The sequence below is a fragment of the Grammomys surdaster genome, unplaced genomic scaffold (genome assembly GCF_004785775.1).
Source record: "Grammomys surdaster isolate TR1022 unplaced genomic scaffold, NIH_TR_1.0 194, whole genome shotgun sequence".
NCBI lineage: Eukaryota > Metazoa > Chordata > Mammalia > Rodentia > Muridae > Grammomys > Grammomys surdaster.
Window position 1 is genome coordinate 5,440,007 of NW_021604639.1, and position 13,371 is coordinate 5,453,377.

A 13,371-nucleotide genomic window follows, 5' to 3' on the forward strand; every position below is an offset into this window, starting at 1 on the left:
GTTAGCTCGCTCCCCTGACCCACAAATTGAATAAATTCTGAATGAGTCATCTGAACCCTCATGTACCTCTCTAAGCAGCTGATAGGTGACACAACACCTAGCCATGATTGTGAAGCAGAACTCTAACACTAACTGTGTGTCTCTGGTGATGTGGGCCCAAATTCTTCCACTTTCTAATCTGTAGTGCCTAGGCTGGATTACCATGAGCTGTCCTATATTTTAAACTGTTTAGATGCTCTGGAAGACACTCTGCTGGAAAAGCAGTGAGAGAAATGTATACCTTGGTCAGCACAGGCTTTTCTTCTCTACTGCTTAGTAGAGGCTCCACTGTGACCAGTGGAAAAAGCAGATTTCTTCTAAGACAAAAAGCAACTTGATTTATTTTGCACAAAGGGAAATCTATTTCTGGAATATGACATCACTATCTCTGAGCCTGTGTGTCAACATTTTGCACAGGTATCTTCAGGGTACCATGTTCTAAACTATTTCCACATTTCCTTATCTCAAGGTAAAATAAATAGTAAATCACAGTCATGATTCCCAGAAGTTATATTCATAGTGTCACCATCACATTGTTGTGGATGAGGATGATTACAAAATCCAAGATAGCTGAGAAGAGATGAACAAAGCATATTTAATTTAAACTTTAGCATGGTTAAAATAATAATAATGAGTCTTAGGAAAATAAATTGAAGTATTTGTCACTAAGAGATACTGGACAGCCAGTCACCCTGATTCCTAGCATACATTTTTACCACGATAAAAGATTGTGTTTGTCAACTCTTAGTGAGTTAAATAAACAATAATTCACTTACTTTGTATTGGCTATACTATCAAGCAGTCAGAGACTTACTAAACATTCAATACCGTGCTTCCCATGGTACTGAATGAGCCTTCTTCTCCCTAGCAACCTAATAAACAACACCACTGGGTATCAGTGCTTTCTGAGAGATAAGCTTCCAGGTGGGAGCTTTTAATTCTGAACATGAAAAACAGATTAAATATTTGGGTCAGTCATCAAAGTTTGTGTTTCTTTTTTATTTAGTGAAGTTAATGTTTTACTTCAGTATACCATATAACCTTCTGAGATTCTGTGCCAAGGATTTCTTAAAAATCCATTTATTGAGAAAAGCCACACAGTATAGTCCCTTTATGAAAGATATATTGAATTTCTCGGGAAGAGCATAGAATAGATATTGTATGTGAGCTGCATATTGCAAGAAAAATGAGAACAGCAAAGTTGGAAAAAAATCAATAAGAAGAATGGTAGATTCCTTGCATTAGGAGGAGAGGTGAAGGTTTGCGTCCTTCCTACATTTATTTCTTAGGACAAAGGTAGACAAAGAACTGAGCTAGCTTAGCATGGCATTCTCATTTAGAATCAGACTAGTCCTTAATTTAGAATGTTGAAAACCTTGGTCACCATTTATAAAAAAATTTTTTTAAATATCCTTAAAGTATCACATCAAATATTAGCCTGGTGCTCCAGTTTGTCTTCAAGCAAATTAAGTGAATAGAATAGTGGTTCTGGATTTTCATTTTAAAGACACTTCATTAAAGTTGAGTCACAACTTTATCCGTAGTAGGATTAAGAAGTATATGTTAGTCCCACCTGAATTAAATACCTGTATGTTTTGTTTGTTTGCTTTCTTCCTTAGGGCAAAGTATCAAGAAATCCAGGCTGGCCACAAATTGAAAAGTAGCCTTGAGTTTCTAATCACTCTACCTCTACTACCTGAATGCTGGGGTTATATGTATGAGTCACGAAGTCCAGTATATATGGTACACATGATCAACCCAAGGACTTCATGAGGAAACTATTCTGTTAACCGAGCAGTCTTCAAAATACCCATTCATGCTATAGCATGAGGCTGCAGATTCAAGTTCCACAAACAAATAAGCGAATCAATAACCCTCCAATATTCCCAGGCCAGTTCTGTATGTGGAAGTCAGGGGGAATTAAATATGGATATTACCATTATATTTACTTTACAGTTATTTAAAACTTTTTACCAGGAGGTGGAGATGTAGCTCAGTAGTAGAGCATATTCTTCAAGTATATAAGGCCTAAGGTTCTATATCCAATGCCAAAATACATGAAACAAAACAAAGCAAATAAAACAAAAAAAGATGTTTTCCTAGTATCTGTTAGTGCATAGCAGTGTAACACACAGGAAAGTATTTAGGGAAATGTTCTCAGACTCAATCCATCCAATTTAGATTATTATGTCCTAGATCAGCATTTTTAAAATAGAATTTTGTTTTATGGTTGCACTACTGGCACCTGTGCCTGTGTTAAAGATCCACAAAAATAGTCCTATTTTTTTTGAAAAAAATGTATTTATAATCTGTTAGGTGACAATCACTCTTCTAGGAATGGAATTACAAAAAATATTTTTAAAGATCTTGTACAGACACGAACTATCTATAAACAACAGAGTCAAATCAGCCAGAGAGAGAACTGCAGAGAGATCTCTGAAGAATCTGAGGAAGGATGAAATAATGCAGTAAAGGTCATGACCCAGATCCACTATTCTCATCCCATTTTGACCTTTAGCCTTACAGTAGTGATCTAAATGGTTTATGGTGAAAACAGAAACACAAAGAGGTGATTGCTTTGGAAGGCTGAATGAAGACTAGGATAACAGTTTGGCCGGACTTGTTTATGTCACAAAAGTCCACTGAAAATTATAACAAAAGTCTGTGCTTTGCTAATGTATTTTTATGTTTTATTACTATTTTTAACCTTCAAACCATCCCTTTATATTTGAAATCTATTTTTACAGTGATTATTGAGCTAAAAGATAGCTTTTGATATTAAAAATCAGGAATAGTTCAGTGTTCCAAGTTCTGGTCTATGGACCTTTCTAGTTGAGGTATATTTTGGTTGATTCAGGTAATGATGTCTATTATGGTTTGAACATAAAATTTCCTACATGCACATATTTTGGAATTCTTGCTGTTCAGGTGGTCTCACTATTGTTAGAGGTGGAGCCTTGCTAATGAAGTGGTCAGCCAGAAGCAGACCTTAAGAATTATAGAACCCCCTCCCCAAATCCTTTCAGACATCTCTGTTTTGGGTGGCTGTGACATATGGGGAAGTACAGAATCCAAACTATGGCTTGCCACCACTGAGGAGACCTACCATGCCCTTCCACAATTATGGACTATAGTCCTACATCATGAGATAAAACAAGCTCTTCCTACCTTAGCTTGTTCCTTCTCAGATATCCTATTACAACTAGTAAAGTTGCCAATGTGTTGTCATTACATTAGTTGTAATCATGGCTGTTTCTTCAGTAGTTTACATACCTGCCCTTGAAACTTCAAATATCAGGTAGATGTATAAGATAGAAAATGTAAGTGTGTTGTGATTAGAGTTGGGGTCAAAGTGATTGTGCTGAGCAAAAGTCGTTGACAACGCAGCTCAATTTTTATGTGGTTTGCAAGAGTTGCTTTGAAAGCATGAACAATTAAAAATAAAGCACAATGGCCTTTAAAAAAAAGAGAGATGTCCTTTAATGAATACAAGAGAAAACTCATGTAAGAATGACAGACCCAGAACAACTGGGCTTGTTGATAAGTTGGGCAAAGGCAGGTGGTGGTCTGGAGAACCACTGCCCATTCTATATTCCTGAGATGACAGAAAAAAATGAGCCACCTGTAGGATGGTAGCCTTGTCTGGCGTAGGAATACATAAAACAGACGTGAATGGCTGTACACAGGGTATTGGAGTGGAAATGTGGCTTAAGGTGGCCTAGAACCATGTTACCTATAATGAAGGTTTCTTGACTTCTTTGGTGAATGAATCACCACTTGTAAGCAGAGTCCCTGGACTTCCTCAGTGTAATTCTGTGGGATAGTACATATTAACATGGAAGTGCCTTGAAGATAAAAGGCTCTATGCACAATATCTGAGCTAAAGGAAGCCTTGTCATGCAGGAAGGAGGACCACAAAAGATTATAGGATCAGAGTCTATAGCTGCCCCCCTAAACTCAACACATAGCTTGGCGTTACACTGTCACTCCAAACCATCGACGTGGGGGCCCTTTAACACCAATTCCCCTCCTCTGCTGTGTAGTTTTAAATTTACCACCAGTGAACAGGGTTTGCCTTTTTATGCATAAGTAATGAACTATATTGAAAAGTACTATGAATATCCCAGAATATAATCAAATATGCTCAGTAATAGCCTCCATGCAGTGAGCTTTCAATTTCTTTTCAGTTTTGCAACTTCATACATATATACTGTGTAGTTATGTATTCTGAGCCTTCTCTCCTCGACCTCTCCCAGTTCCCTTCTGACCTTAGAGACCCTCCCTTCCTACAAGCCCCTTTCCTTTTTTTTTTTTTTTTTACTGGTATTGATTTTATTTAGTGTTCTATAGTGTTTGGTTAGGACAGTATCTATGTTCATGTTTGGACTAGGGCTTAGTGGATTCTTCAGTGTGAATACAACTTTATGCCTCACCTCTTCCTGAATCAGTTGGCTCCCAGTCAACCAGCAGTATGTCATAGTAGTCTGTGAGTCTCTTCTTCCTTCCTAGTTGACTTTTGTTGGCACAGTGTGCACAGATGCTGTGAGCTTACAGCTCTTAAGTTTGTGTCATACTTAGAAGATGGTATATTGTAGCCTCTCTCTCCATCCTCTGAATGTTTCATTCTTTCTACTGTCTCTTCTGGAAAGGTCTCTTAGCCTTAAAGCAGTGGTGTCAATTTCTTGAATAAAGCTAGACCCTCATATATTTATTTTTAGTGTCTTATGTAGCCATAGGTTATTGTATTTTTTCCCATTCCTGTAAGGACCCGCTTTACTGATTAAGACTGTGTTGGGGTATACTGTACAAAAGTTGTCTTTGTATTATTCAAATGTTCTGTACTGGCAAGGTGCTAAGAACTGGCCAAATTTTAGTGTTATTATTCTTGTGGCTTAACATTTGTCTCAGTATTTTGTAAACATACAATCACTCTCTAATTGGCTTAATAAGCAGCCAGTAGTTAGGCAGGATAGGGAAGGCAGGACTTCCTGCCTGAGAGAAGACCTCTAGGAAAAGAATCAGGCACCACAGAATTAGCCATTGGTCCATGAAAGATCAGGAGTTGATGAGTCCAAGAAAGTCCAGCAATAAGGCTGAGAGTAGCCTATTGCCTGTGGGCAAAATCATAAGTATTTAAGGAGTGGTTTGATCTAATTCCAATTTAGTTAAGTATACTCAACTTAGGTTCCACCTCCTTGGTGTGTTGGTTTGGGGCCAGGTTGACATTACTTCCAGTTTTCTGAAGGCTTTTGAAGCTTCTTGCCGTGCCCTAGACTCCTTTATAAGTACAGGGCCACCTTGTTAAACTGAAACAGTGCTCACTGTTTCATCCAAGTCTTGGTTTTTCACAGCAGTAGTTTTTTAGATTCTCATAGTATCTATCCCAAAGACTTTCCTTCCAGAAAGGGCTACCATGATTGATTTCTAGGAAAATTAAGTTTCTATTCATTCAGTGATATTTTATTAAATATCCATTATCTAAATTGATAAAGATAGGGAAATTTCATGATTTCTACTCCCAACAAGTTTATAATCATGCAAGAAAAAACTACTTCAGGTGAATGGCAGATCTGGGCTGACCCAGTTTAGAAAGCTGGCATGTAAATTGAGTCCTTCCTTGTTTCTCTAGGGAAACATATCTTCCTTCAATATGAACAAATGTCCATGGGGGTGACTGGAGGTGATTACTTAAAAACCTATACTTTGTTCCAGCGAATCTTGTCTGAACTGCATCTTAAGAGAGTCACCCAGAGCATGTATTGCTCTAGCATCCCCTGGAATGAGATTCCAGATGTCTCCTCAACAATCGGCTTAATGAAGTTCAGAGCCACCAATCTCTCTCCCACACAGAGAACTATTTTTAAGTCTCTATGTTAATGTGTTGTTCTGCTCACTTTGACTGAATTTACTCCTCCTTAACATTCACTTTGGCAGTGATATTCTTAAGTACAAAAAAAAAAAAATCAGAAGTATCATCTTCAGGAGAAAATATTTCTCAACATCAATTTTTAAAGTCCTGCATACATTAGTCTAGGTAACACTATTAATTGTTTTCATCTTATTTACATGACCCTCCCCCCCACATACTTGGAATCTGAAGTAAAATTTTTATTAGTATCTAGGTCACCATTAATGCTTACTTTCTCCTTTCTGAAACATTATAATTATCTTATTTCTCTTAGAGTTCTTCCCACCCTGCCTTTTGTAACTGCATATTTGTTATCTTACCTCTTGTGGGTCATTGCCTTATTTCAAATTCTCCTCATGGGAGATTGCTTCTATTTATTTAGCAATACTAACTATTCAGAACATGTTTATATCTGAAGAGTGACAAAAACAAAAGACAATAAACCAAAATAGAGACCATACACCTAGGTGTGGGCATGGTAGTCACCGAATCTCAAAAGGTTGCTGATTCACATCGCTCTGTCAGTGATCTTTTCTCTCAATTCACAGTAGCAATTTGAGTGCACTGAAGGGAACCAGACACATCCAATGGGCATAACAGCTACAGTCCAGAAGACTGTAGCAAACTGTGAAAAGCAAATATGAGAACTCACAGAAGCTTAACAGTTAAAGGGCCACCGAACTGAGGTGACAGGTGCTCTCATAGTGCTAGACCTGGATGGCCTTTGGGAATTAGAATATGACTCATTTTCAATCACCGGCAGTCATGAAGAATGCATTAAGAATTATTCTTATAGCCGGGTGATGAAACCCTGTCTCCAAAAACCAAAAACCAAAAAAAAAAAAAAAGAAAAGAAAAGAATTATTCTTATGATTCATCACCTGCCTCAGTAATTTGTAAACTTATACTCACTCTCTGATTGGATTAATAAACATTCAGTACTTAGGCAAAATCAGGAAGGCAGGACTTCTGTTCTGAGAGAGGATCTCTGGGAGAAGACTCGGGCACCAGATTCTTCAGACACCCACAATCAAACGCACAACACAATCGATTGATAATTCATTCATTCTCGCATTCATAGGTGTAGGTATGTGCATTCATGTGCATGGATGTCAAAGGCCATCTTTGAATACTGTTTCCCATAAACTAGCTAACTTTCACCACTGCCGAGACAGTCTCTCACCAACTTGGAGCTCAACTTGCCTGTTCAGCTAGTAAATAAAAGATCCTCCTGTATCTGCTTCTTGACCCATGAGATCTCCATCCTTGGCAGTTTTGGTTTCTGTATGGATCTTGAACTTGTATCCTCATGTTTGCACAGCAAGTACGTTCCTGACCTAGTCAGTGCTTCAGCCTCTTGGTTGTTCCTTTACCAAGTCATACACACAGAACCCATCTTCCTACCTGTGCCCCTGTTCCCCTCTAAATGGAACAATACATAACAACTGAGAATACTCCAGTTTTGTTGGAAAATCATAGAATTTAGGAGAAAGACATTACACCAATATACTGTGGAGTCAAAAAGTAAAAATAGAAGAGAATTAGCCACACAACTAATCAACTAATCAGCTTACAGATTCTCTTTACTCTAAGGTCCTCTGTTTCCCTGAAAGTTTCCTTCTTAGGCAGAGACCCCACTCGCCTGCACATCTTCTCATAGCTTTCCAGACAGATCTTGCCGTGGACTGTGAACTGAGTAATCTTTCCATGAAAACTGCCCCTGCTATGGCTAAAAGATGGTAATTCTCTTGCCCTTCTACAAGAACATATATAAGATATATTTTTGCACAGCATTCATATTTCAAGTGTTGAGCATTATACGCCCCATTCTCTGGGCTTATCTACTAGGCAACAAATATGCTGAAATGTAAGTAATGAGCTAGCTCAGATATTGAAAGAAACAAAGGATCATCTGTTCAGATATGTTAAATGACGGGCTTCCTGCGGTCGCCACACCATCACCCTTATGCCACACCATCGTCCTTAGATGTATTTTCTTAAATCAGCAAAGCACTAGCCGCTTCAGATAACTTGATTAATGTGTCAGTGTTAACTAGAAAATCCCTTTTCTTGCATGAATTTTATCAGAAAATTTGTAACCCTAGTAAGGTATACACAAACAGAGCTCTAAGAAACTGCATTTCGGTAACTTTTAGACAAATCACTGGGGCTTTGCTCTTGTTTAAGACTTTAGAAATATAGAATTGTTTTTAACTCTGTGAAATCTTAGGAATAAAACCAAAGACAGTGTTTTAGAGTCACACAACTGACGGACTGACTCATTAGGGATTATTTCAAGGCATTAGCTGGGTCCATGTTCCTAGCACTGTTTTCTGCCCTTTCTTATAAACAGCAAGGTGCTGTCAGTGGTTACTGAACCAAGAACTGAGCTCTCATGGAGAGCTGCTTCTAAAAATTAATCAAATAGTCTGATGCATTAGTTTGAATGTTCAGAGCATTTCCATGTGGTACTGGAACAGTAAGTCTTTTCAACACCACTGAAAGGAAATGAAATGGTGACTGAGAAGACAACTCTAGTGCCTTTGCTTTGCTTAAAAAAATACAATCTATCCAGCCACATCACAACTGCTTCTGTAAGTCATATTTGGGTCCATGATTCTTTTTATTTGAAGATATTACTATGGTAAAATATATAATTATTGAGTGTCTATAGACACTCAGAGTATATGTAAAGGTAGCCATGTTTGAATGATTGTTCTGTTCATGGGACTGATTTAGGGTATGCTGTAGTTTCTCTTAGATGTATCCCCAAGTTCAAACTCCAGATCTTCATATTTAGAAGAAGCTCTGTTAGCAACCATTTCAAACTGAGAAATCTGAGAGAAAATCTGGAATGCCTCTCAGCACAAAGAAAGCAACTAAACCTAGGAAAAGAACAATGTTATGTGCCAATGATTGAGACACAGGTCATAAAGTGTCACATGAGACTCAACTGTTTGAGGTTAAACAGAGATAATTATGTCAGAAATATTTGTGGGGATGCAATCTCCGAAAATCTGTAAGTAAAAGAAAAAAAGTATATCCAACTAAAAACTTAAAAATCCCATTAATTTCAAAACCCTGTATGTACTGTTTGTTCTGGTAAATTTAATATCTCAATTAAATTGCTTTATGTTATTGAATAAACATAAATTAATCCACACATTCAACAATTACTGCTATTTTGTATTATAATATTTACTCAAATAACTTGAGTGTCAGTTTCTACTTTTTCTAACCTCTTCTTATTTTTCTATTCATTTATTGATGCCCTTAGCTATAAAAATCTACAAGATACATTCTACATAGTCAGGCCTTCCATACTACTATTTGTGAACTTTATCTGGGATACAGGTCAAGTACACAGTGTCTTTTCCAACAAGCTAACACTTTGGTTGGTATCAGGCCATTATATCTTACTTCAGTCATCTATCTCCACACAAAATAGTGGTGGGGAGCATAAATACAACTGAACACAAATTACCAGGAGGATTCACATAAAATAAAATTTAAAATTTAAAAAAAGAAAAAGAAAAATGGAAAAGCCAAAACAAAATTGGAGGGTATGTCCATCCTAACGCACATACAAAACACAAAGAAGGAATACAACAGTGTGTGACAACCTCTCACAAAGTGACCTACAGAAGTTCCTCAATACTAGAGAGCAAAGTGGCACAGCTGAAGTGTTAGAAAAGAATGTCAGAATACTTCCTTAGTAAATAATTAATGGCCTTAAGAATATTTAAATATAAAGATAAGCAAAGTCAAGAAATTAATTCAGCAGCTAACCAAAAATATTGGCAAATTTAATAAAAAAATTTAGAGGAGAAATTCTCAAGTCTGAAAGAAAAGTCAGACAAGAAATTGAGGCCAAATAAATGGGCTAAGAAAGAAACAAAGAAAATCTCAAGAACTAGAAGACTCATTGCATTAAATAAAAAGCACAGCAGAAATCACCAGCAGAGAAGATCTAGAAGAGAAAAGTGCAGGGTGAGTGGTAAGGCTAACACTTCATAAACAGATAAAGAAAAATTACTGAGTATTACTTTTAGATATTCACAAGAGACCAAACCTCAGAGCCTTTGAGGGAAAAGAAGGAACTGAAATAAAGTCTAATGGCAGAGACAATTTTCTTTTTAATGAAATAATAGTTGGAAGTTTCTAAAACCCAAAGAAATGGCAATTCAAGCAAAAGATCCAAGTAGGAATTACCAGAGAAGAACTTTACCATGTCCAGTTGTTAAAAATGTAAAACAAACATGCAATATTAAAAGTTCTAGGGGCAAACAAAAACTGACTTATAAACCAAAAAAAAAAAAAACCAAAAGAAAAACAAACAAACAAAAAAACCCTATCAGCCAAAATTACTATATCCAGCAGTTTACTTTTTATAATTGATGGAGAAATGTAATGGTTCAAACCAAATACAAGTTGACATGGATATGAACCAAATCATACTTCAAAAAATTCTTTGACACATACGATAAACAAAGAAAAATATAAAGCTGTCTTATGCCCAAGAATACAAAAAAAATAAATTTGTGAGAGTAATATAAAGGACAATTAGGAAGAAATCCATCATGTAAAACCCAGTAAGCAAGAAAACTCTAACACTAACGGGAATGATAAACAACCAAAAGGATAAACAACAAGGAAGGATAAAAAAGAAAGAAACCTGGCAACAAGCCAACCAATAGAAAACTAACCAACAAACACATCAGAAAAAGCAAATCTTTCAGTAAAAACATGGAATCAAAATGGCCTCCATTTATCATATACAAGACAAAATTAAAACAATAAATTCCAACTCTCTTTTGTTTCTGAAAAACACACCCCAGAAACAAATACACACAATGATAGAATTAATAGATAGGAATTGATATCCAAGCAAATGGAAGCCCCAAGCGAGATATCATACTGCTCTCATATATGATAAAACAGAGTCCAAACCAAAACTATCTAGAAGAGAAAATGACCATAGGATACATGTAAAAGCAACCAATGAAGAAGGTACAATGGTGGTGAATATTTGTGAATCACGAGGTGGGGTTTCTAACTTCATCAAATACTAAAAGGCATGGTCAGTCAGATGACCATGTCTACCTGTTTCTCCATTTAACTCCTTCAATATCTTTCCAACACGTCTTTCTCTCAATTATATGACATAAAAATATATAACCTACTATGTGTGGTTAGTATTGCTCAAATACTTATGGGTGTGAGACTAGCCACTGTAACATGGGAATACTACCAGGCACACACCCTCACCAAAAAGTGAATCTTCTTCTCCAAGCTACTATCAACTGCCAACAGTTCCTTAGTAATGGGTGAGGCCTTGGCATTACCTACCCCATCTAAGCTAGGACTTCAGACCTTTTAATATGTTTGGTTATAAGATACCATAACAGCATGATTCACTTTGCATAGTGAACTGAACATAAACTGTGTTCTCCAGGAGGAACTCAGTCATAATGTTACCATTGGCTGTAGACACCGGAAATATCAGCTTGGATTAGATTTGCTTCCCAGATGGCTGAATGCTAGTAAGCAAGCTGGAGATAACTATTCTCAGGATGCCTCCTTTCTTTATCACATATCCCCACTCTCATCCATTGCTCCTCCACAACTATGTCAGATCCTCACTACTGGCCAGCTAGGAAATCACTGTATACTCTAGGAAATAAGTGCATACTCTAGGAAATCCAGGCAGAAGTAAAAGAAAGACATTTGAAAAATTGATTTAACTGTGCTTATACTTAGGATTTGTGTATTTTAGCCTGTGTATATAATTAAAGCTGGTAAATATTTTTAGGAGAATAAAAGGCACTCTCTAAAAGTTACTATTTGCACATCTTTTAAATCCCACGAAGAAAGCCAGGCATAGTGTTGGATGCCTTTAATTCCAATGCTTAGGAGGCAGAGGCAGGCTGACCTCTGAGTTCCAGTCCAGCCCAGTCTACAGAGCTAGTTTCAGGACAGGCAAGGCAACACAGAGAAATCTTGTCTCTAAAAACAAGCAAACAAACACTCATCATCAGTTTATAATTGCATAGAAATAAAATCCAATGTCTTGATTAATCTGTATTTTGTCAGAGATATTTTTGTGCATATGGATCTTACATATAAGTACCATCTGTGTTTGTCCTTATGATTCATAACTTCACCAGGATACAGAAACACCTTGGGACTGATTCATGTTAGTGTGTACCCAACCTCCCTTTGGCAGCTTTTCAATGTCCAGTGTTCATTTTTGATAAAATTTAATGGTTCTTTCTTTCAGTTTTGTTGAGTATTTCATAATATTAACAAACACAATAGGATTAACAACTTCCTCTACAAATCCAACTTTTTGTTCCTGATGCTGTCCACCAAGCTGGTCCAGGGCCAAGCTGTCTATCCAAGGGAACATAGGAGACTGTTGTTTTAAGGTTACAGAGGGCCAAGCCACACAGGATTACCCAAGAGGACAACTGGAAGAGAGCCTTTGACCATTAGTCTTTGTGATGTCATCTTGGCTGTATCATCCTTGAGACAGTAATGGCAACAGATTGGCACATCTTGTAGTCAAGGAATTTTAAAGTAGAGCTTTTCTTTAAAGGAAAAGCTCAGTAACAAAAGAGCAGCCACACTGCCACCTCCGAAAGGAACCAGAAGTCATTAGAAGATGCTTGTTGAATTGGCAACAAAAGGAATGTTCTCTGAGTTAGCTTGGGAGTTAGTTCCTAGGAACCTGTGTCTTATGTCTTATGTGAATGTCACACGAACATCAGCATATGTGTACTCTGGCTGTCCACTGTCTTTTTCACCATTGCATACACCTCCACATCTATGGGGAGTAGGGGTGGTGACACATATCCAAAATGATTGGATTTTAATAAATTAATAATAATGATAGATGATGATGATGAAGGTGTTGATAGAGGAGGAGGAGGGGGAGGAGGGGGAGGAGGAGGAGGAGGAGGAGGAGGAGGAGGAGGAGGAGGAGGAGGAAATGGATCTCGGCAAGCTGAGGCAAGATGTGTGCCTCAGGTCCTCCTGCCATCACAGTTTCTATGAGGCCAGCTACATCTTCAAGACCACCCCATGCATGGGAAACCTTTCCTTGACTCAGAAAGGGGTTTTCAAGCTGGATGTCCATTATTATAGAAAATATGATATTCATATACAGTATATTTTTTTACTGATAAAGAAAATGAAGTCATGTCATCTGCAAGGAAATGGATATAATTTTGTATCCATATATTAAATATGTTGAGTCAACTTTAGAAAAACAAATATTATATTTTCTCTCATTTGCACTTTGAGATTTTACATAGAGACATAAAATTATATAAAACATATATGCCATATATATGTATGTATATGTGTATGTGTATGTGTATGTGTATGTGTATGTGTATGTGTATGTGTATGTGTATGTGTAT